Here is an 8526-nt window from a genome sequence, read left to right on the forward strand (position 1 = left end):
CTTTATCTAACCTATTTGTTAATAACTCATTGTGAAGGAAAATGGAAAATGGATCGTGGTTGTCTTCCACACAGGATCGTTATTACCATACAAGAAGGGTTTTCGTTTTCATGCACCTAGGGTCCACGACCCAACATTGATCACCCAAGGTCGTGGTTTCCGTGTAACGTGGTTCGTGGTTTAAATGAAATATGGATCGTTGTTATCATACATAGTGGATCGTGGTAGTTTTCATTCACGATGGTTCGTGTGGATGAACCATGACCTAACATGGACGATAACCACGCCCCATTCACTACATGAAAAATGAAAAAAAAGGACGAATTTTGAGATGGTCCAGGACCGTCTCTAAAATTCCTTGGTTTAAAAACAGTTTAGAGACGGTCGTAAGCCATCTCTAAAATTTTAGACAGCTCTTGACTATCCCTAATATTGTCTTAAAATGTTAAACGTCCACAAATCATTTAAGACAGTCAAAGACCGTCTTATATGCGGTCATCTGAGACGGTTATTGGCCATCCACATTAGAGACAGTCATTGGCTATCTTTTACTTGTAATCTGAGACTGTCAAAGACCGTCTCTATTAGAGACGGTCCTTAGCCATCTTATAGCCCAGTTAAAGACGGTCTTTATTAGAGACTGTCAAGGACCTTCTCTATTAGAGACAGTCCTAAATCGTCTCTAATGCTCAAGTCAAAAATTAACAAGTTCAAAAAAATTATGAATTTCGAAAAAAAATAGTTGAGAAGCTTAGAAAAATAATTAACAATGTTTAAGAAAAATTTAAATTTTGAAAAAAAAACTGTTGATAATTTTGAAAAAAAAAAGATTTTAATAAAAAATTGATATTTTGAAGAAGAAAATTTAAAAAATTAAACAAAATTGTGAAAAAATTGGCAAATTGAAAAAAAAAATTTAAAAAGAAAACTAGAATTTGTATTTTGACAAGAAAAATTGAAAAGTTATATAACAAAAGTGAGATTTTGATGATGTGTTGTATATCCTTACCGCCCCTATGTTTCTCCAACCCATTTTTGGGCCGGGTATAAAAAATTATGTAGATTTAAATCTTAAATGGGCCATACCACAGGAAAGAAAGATAATATAGTACCTCGCCCTTAAAAATTATAAAGAGCCCATCGTAAGGTTTTAGTAATGTTTATTTGCAATCCAACTTGTTGATAATGTAAAGAAGATCTAGATGAAGGTAAACTGCAAAGATCAAATTGGTCCAAAACTTTCGTGGCCTTCAGAAGGTTTTTAATAGTTATTCATCATTGTTTTGATTGGTATGGCCCACTTGAGATTATTGAGTTCTTATGATTTGAAATCACATCCTAAAATATGATGGAAAAATATATGGACGGTGTCGATATACATAAAATATATCAAGGTGGGCCCTACAGGGTTAGAGTAACACCCATGAAGGAGTTACCTAAATAGTGAAATGGTACTATAAGGTCACCTCATGGGAACTTCCCATGAGATTAATCTATGTGTGCCCCACCATGATGTGTGTAAAACATCAACACCTTGCATTTGATGTGTCCCCTTTAAGTCCAAAAATCAGTCATATACGAAACTCAAGTGGGCCATAACAGCTAAAACTATGTGAAGACATCCCTAAAACATATAAAAGCATTTGGTGGGGCCCACATGAGTTTTGGATGTGTATGAAACTTGGTCTGACTCCTCATCCAAGTGAGACACACAATGAATGGGCTGGATCTATGAACCACATCTAGGTGGGCCCAATAAATAATTATGAATGTTTTAATGGGAGGGTAACCCTCTCAACTATAGTATGTAGTTGGCCCACCCAAGTAATGGATTGACTTTATTTTGAAGCTCGTGGCCTACCATGGAATGGTGCATCTGACTGACGAGGCAGATCCAAAGTTCAAGTGGACCCACACCATAGAAAAGAGTGGGATAGTGACACCCACTATTGAAACCCTCTTAGGGCCCGCCGCGATGTTTATTTGAGATCCAACCTATTTATAAGTTAATATAGACATGGATGCGGTTGAAACTTGGTCTGACCCCTCATCCAAGTGGGACACACATAATGAGTGGGTTGGATATGTGAATCACATTTAGGCAGGCCCAATATATGATTATGAATGTTTTAACGAAACCCTTCTATACTACATTTAGGTGAGTTACTCATTACCCTTACCAGAGTAAACTCTATGGGTTCCACTGTTATTTATTTATTTTATCCACTCCATTCATCCATGTTAACAGATAATTTGAGGTCTAAAGAACAAAAAGGAAGCATATCCAAAGCTTAAGTGGACCACACCACATGAAATAGTGTGATTGAACCTCTACCATTTAAAATTTCTTGGAGGCCATAGAAGTTTTGGATCAAAATTTCTTGGAGGCTTAGGTGGACCACACCACAGGAAATCAATAGAAGTTTTGGATCAAATAAACCATGATATATGGCCCCATGACAAGTTTTTTTTTTTTTAAATACTTTTGAACCAGTTGGATTTCAAATAAACATTACGATGGGCCTTAGGATAGTTTTAACGGAAGGAATCACCCTCCCATTGTTTTTTGTGGTGGGGTCCACTATAGATTTTTATCTTTCTCATTCTTTGGCTCGTGACTTAAAATGATATCTCAAAATGGATGGATGGTGTGGATATAACAAATACATCATAAGTTTTTATACTTTTTAAATATTATATATATATGGAAAAGGTTCTATCCGTCGAGCTCATGGGAACTCCCCATGAGGTCGAGCTGTGTGGGCCCCACCATGACGTGTGTCGAAAATCAACACCGTGCATTTAATGGGTCCCTTTAAATTATGGGATATCCCAAAAATCAGTCGTATACAGAACACTGGTGGGCCATACCATCTAAAATCATGTGAAGACATGCCTAAAACATATAAAATCACTTGGTGGGGCCCCACTTGAAATTTAGATGCGTCTGAAACTTGGTATGACCCCTCATCCAAGTGGCACACACATAATGGATGGGCTATATTTGTGAACCACATCTCTGTGGGCCTAAAAAATAATTATGAATGTTTTAATGGAGGGTAACCCCTCTCAACTTTTGTGTTCGGTGGTCTGTGGGCCCCACCATGATGTATGTGTTTCATCCATGCCATCTAGCTATTTTAATAGATAATTTTATGATATTACAAAAAAATGAGTTATATCCCAATCTCAAGTGGACCACATTACAAGAAGAAGTGTTGAATGCATGTCGACCATTAAAAACTTTTTGGGAGCCATAAAAGTATTGGATCAAGCTGATCTCTGTTTTTTCCCTTCATCTGGGCCTTTATGACCTAATCAATAGATTGGATGTCAGATAAATATTACAGTGGGCCTTAGGAGGATTTAAATGATGGATATCCAATCACTATTATTTTCCTGTGGTGTGGTCCACCTAAGATTTATATCCCTCTTATTTTTAGGACGAAGGCCTAAAATGATCTTTAAAAATGGATGAACGGATTGGATGAAACACATACATCATGGTGGGGCTCACAGACCATTGAACACCAGCCCCGTTCCACCCCAAAAACCCATCCCGCGTGCGCCCATCTCCCACCATCCCAAATCCCTAAATCTCTCTCGCGCGCCCGCCCCTCCCAAAACCCAAACCCTCTCTCTCGTGCCCGAAATCTCTCTCTCTCTTTCTCTCTCTCTCTCTCTATGAAATCCGGCCATGGCTACTCTCGTCTCAGCCGTCGATCTCATCTCAACCATCGATCAGCTGTGGGCCACCTTGAAAGATTCCATCACAGCTTACACAGGCCTCTCCCCAACTACCTTCTTCACGGTCCTAACCCTAGTGATGGCCTTCTACCATGCCGTCTCAAGCTTCTTCGATTCTCCGCCTCCTCCGTAGAGGTCGAGGGATTATGAGGAGAAGATGGAGCCTCTGCCGCCTCCGATCCAGCTCGGGGAGATCACGGAGGAGGAGTTAAAGGTGTACGACGGATCGGACCCTAAGAAGCCACTGTTGATGGCGATCAAGGGCCTTCCACGGCTCGTGAATCTCTGATTCTCATGTATGATGTAAACCTTTTCCCTTCTTGTTATTGCTTTCTACAATTTAGAATACCTGATTAGGGATTTGCATTGTCGAATCCCGAATTAGGGATTTGCATTGTCGAATCCTGAATTAGGGATTTGCATTGTTGAATCCCTTTTTAGGGATTTTCATTGTCAAGACCCTTTTTGGGGTTAACATGCTTTTGTTTCCAGGTATATTGTCAGATAGTTTCCATTTGCCCTAGCTTGAAATAGTTTGACCATCAGTTTGGGACAGATAATGGGAGCCTATGAAATGCAGTTCCTGTTTGTGTAGTCTCAGGTGCTCGGTGGACCACCAAAAAGTAGATGCAGTTGTGATTTTGGGGTATACCCAAATAGTGCTGTTGGTTAAAGCATGCCAAAGTTTAGTGTTGTTTTGTTTTTTATATGAATTCTGTTTTCTACAGATGACTATATAGATTTGGATGACTATATAGATTTTACATGAATTATGTTCAGTGCTATTTTGTTTTTGTTTTTGGTTTTTTATTTTTTTCTTTATTCACTTTTAACTTAGATGGAAAGCTACAATGTTACAATTTTTGCTTAGATTTATGCTATGTCTTTCTAATCATGTAATAAATGCTGGCTTAATAATGTTGTAACGACCTTGGAATTTTTGTGCTAATCTTTCCTTAAGTAGTTGTTTTTGGGGTAATTAGCGCTCTACTTGATTGCTTGTGAAATTCGCATCAATCACTTTAAATTGTATCTGCATGGCTCTAAACGTGTAGATTAGTGAGCGCTACGTTACTCTGAAATCTGGGATCCATCGCTAAATCCAGTCGTTCTGGGGATTTTTTGGAAGATCTGGATCGGACCTAGACCGCGCATCGAAAGTCCGATGGCGATGATCTTAGGCTGTTGCGGTCACTGAGTTGGGCTTGGTCTTCACCTCGAAAATCAAGTCGATCTGATGTTCTGGGTCGATTTGATTGAGTTCGGAGTGAAGAGTGTGAGAACGGTTGGAATTTAATAAGCTTTTTATGAAATCTGAGTCGTGGCGCGACGATTTTAAGCTATCGACCGTTGGATTCTCGACCCAATTTCACCCTCGATCGGGATGGTTGGCCCAGGCATATCCTAGTGCTTGTGGACTTGATCGAGTTTCCGTGACCGTTGAATTGAGTGTGGTCCGCCACGGCTGATCTGTAGAGCCGGTCGGTACGAAAACTCAGCCTGACCTAGATCCATGGTCAGTGAGCTTAAGTCCGACCTTTCGTGGTTATAGGCCCACCAGAAGTGCTTCGTTGGATCGAGAAAGGCGTACTTTGGTTATTACCTAAGTATACCTTGACCCTGGGGTTATTTCCATCATTTTAAGGCCTTGAAAGGCGTGCATTGATTGGTGACGAGCCCTTTGCTACGACCTCAACTATATGATCGTATGAGATGTCTAGGATTGACGACCCTAGTATGGATCACTGTTTGGATGATGATATGAGGAAGGTATCTTAGCTTCCCAATCCTGATGTATGAATTGGACTAATAACAACTTGGTAATCATATCCATGCACCGCATTTGCATGTGCTTTGTAGATGTGGCGCACTTTGAGGCGATGTCATGCGTAACGTAAGATGAAGACGCTGAGGGTGTACGCGTGAGGGCACGCATCATATTGCATTCATACTTGCATTAACAAGAGTACTTAGGATTTACTTAATTGTCCTGCTTTATCATTACTGTTTGATTGAACTGATAGCATGTTAACCAGTGCCTTATTGTTCCACTGAGTTGATCACTCACTCCCACGTTTCTGGGGCGGTGTTTCACACCCACCAGACTCTGTCTTAGGCCCTGATGTTGCAGATGTGGATGTGACGTCTGAGGCAGAGCGGGAGCTGGATGACGACGAGGCTGCCTTCTCCTATATGCAGTTTTCAGACGGGTTCTAGCGAGCCTCGGTCTGTTGCGCGGGATCTATGGGATTACTATTTTTGGGAACTGAAATGATGTAACTTGTACTTATAAATTTTGATAAATAACACTTTTACACGATCTGGTTGTATATGTAATTCAGGGACTTACACTTGTACACATATTTTACTAGAAGTCTTCCGCTTGCTTTATTCACTTACCCCTGAATCATATCTGCGTTTTGGCTTAATCTATCCCGTGTTTATGTGCTAATACAGTCAACATACATCATTCATTAATTATGTTGCATAAGTGATGTTTTGGAACTCGGGAGCTGAGTTATGCTCGACCCCCGAATTTCAGGGCGTTACAAATGCCAATAATCTCAGTCTTAAAAGATGTTAATTCTCATGCTTCTTTATATTAAGAACAAATATACTAAGCAATTCTACTTCATATTTTCTGTTTAGTTGAATATGCAATTTTATTTGACACATTTAGTACCTATTTGATAGATCTAAAAATATGTTCATCTCATTTTAGCTAACAATAATTATGTATTAGAGATTGTTATCTATATTACATAATCACTTTTAACATGAACTCATTATCTATTAGAGATCAAGATTAATGCATAGTTTCTATTAACCAAAATGAGATCAACTCATTATCTATTAGAGATCAAGATTAATGCATTTTCATGGGTATTTATATATTTCCAACAATATTATTTTTAACTTGCCATCTGCTAGTATCTGACCTGTTTTGATAAAATTAGATCCAAAACTTTTGTAACCCACAAAAAAATGATATTAGGTGCAACCAAACACACCCTAAAAGCATTAAACCAGACATGCCCCTTTGCATGATAGCAGTGTACCATAATTAAGAAAGTATTGTATTGCAATCACCTTTCAAATAGAATCCGTGTGTCATGTGAAAAAATTCATTTATTTGATAAGCGCTTTTAGATGCCACTTAACTTGATTGGTGCTCTACCTCTACCTCATCTCTTGCCCAAAGAATTTTGGATTGCAAACCAAAGGCTATCATAACCTGCAATGCTATTCGCCAAGGTTCCAAAGTCATCCATCTGAAAGATATTGTTGATGCAGCATTGGTTGAATCAACTAAAAATGAGGTCTTTGTAGGTACGTTAAGTTAAAACTCTCAATTCTTTTGGTGCATAATCTCCTACTTTATTTTATTTTTATTTCTTCATACACCTGCTGCATTTGAATGAGTCAAGTTGAGATTTCTGTAAATGGACAAAAGATGCATTTAAACCATAGAAGTAGAAGTCTCTAACAAGGTTGTCACATTCATACCTTGGCAGGCATATCTATTTAATGGCTACTAGGAAGATATTGGGACCATAAAGTCCTTTTTTAATGCTAACTTGGCTCTCACATATTAGGTAAATCCCCGGTGAACTACTTGTCTGTGTATAGTTTATTTTTTAGTTTGATAATTATTTTTTTTTCAAACTGAAGCTATCTAATGTTTGGTGAAGCCTTCCAAGTTTTGATTTTATGATCTGCTGATGCCAATCTTCACGTCTCCTAGGTTTCTACCACCAACGAAGATAGAAAAATGCTAGGTATGATGTGTATTTACTATTCTTGCTTATGAGCCTTTAATTCTGTGATAGAAATATTTACCTGTGCTTACTTATTATTACTACAGATTTTGGACTAAGGGAATGCAGTGTTGAACATTCCATAGTTGGGACACACTCAAGACTGAAGTATGGGTCTGAACTGAGGGTAATGCATGTCTCATCCATGACGCACATCCTTGACAGAGATGTGTGAATGGTATCATGGTATGAACTCTTGCTGTTTTTCTTTCTTAGACATCTATTTGGTGACCCCCATGAAAGGATGATGACATCCACCTATTTGAATTAATTACTCGTTTGAGGATGATGAATGTTTCAATTTCTTGGATGGATGATGAATGTATTTGTGAATGTAAATGAAAATAAAGAACTTATAATATCTATATATATATATGTTATCAATGGAGGATGGCTTGTTTAGGAGGACATGAAATTCTTGTAGCTTATGGTATGGTGCCCCAATATTGGTTGTATGTTACTAGTATGTATTAGATAATACTAGGTTCAATAGTAGATAATACTAGAGAATACCTAAACCCGATCCGAACCCAAAACCGAACCTGATTCCCTAAACCTAGACCTAAACCTATAGCTTTAACCTAAACCTAAACCTAAACCTAAACCTAAACCTATGACCTATAACCTAAACCTATAACCTAAACCTAAACCTATAACCTTAACCTAAACCAAAACCTAACCTGAACTTATAACCTATAACCTAACCTTAACCTTAACCTAAACCTAAAACCTTAATCTATAACCTAAAACCTAAACCTAAACCTAAAACCTAAATGTAATCTTAACTCCCTAAACCTAAACCTAAACTTGAAAACCCAAACCTAAACCCGATCCCGAACCCGAACCTGATTTCCAAAACCTAAACCTTAACCTATTCTCAATTCCCTAAAGCTATAACCTATATACTATAACCTAAACCTAAACCTTAACCTAAACCTATAACCTAAACCTAAACCTGTAA

At 38.2% G+C, this 8526-nt stretch overlaps 1 long non-coding RNA gene across 1 annotated transcript; it reads left to right on the top strand.

Moving 5' to 3' along the window:
• The first annotated feature begins 6714 nt into the window (after nucleotides 1–6714).
• On the top strand, nucleotides 6715–7828 carry LOC131229095 (uncharacterized). Its single transcript, XR_009163175.1, has 4 exons — nucleotides 6715–7077; nucleotides 7263–7343; nucleotides 7440–7526; nucleotides 7613–7828. It is a non-coding gene; the product is annotated as an uncharacterized LOC131229095 (long non-coding RNA).
• The last annotated feature ends 698 nt before the right edge of the window (nucleotides 7829–8526 follow it).

Source organism: Magnolia sinica, chromosome 16 (assembly GCF_029962835.1).
Source record: "Magnolia sinica isolate HGM2019 chromosome 16, MsV1, whole genome shotgun sequence".
NCBI classification, from domain to species: Eukaryota; Viridiplantae; Streptophyta; class Magnoliopsida; order Magnoliales; family Magnoliaceae; genus Magnolia; species Magnolia sinica.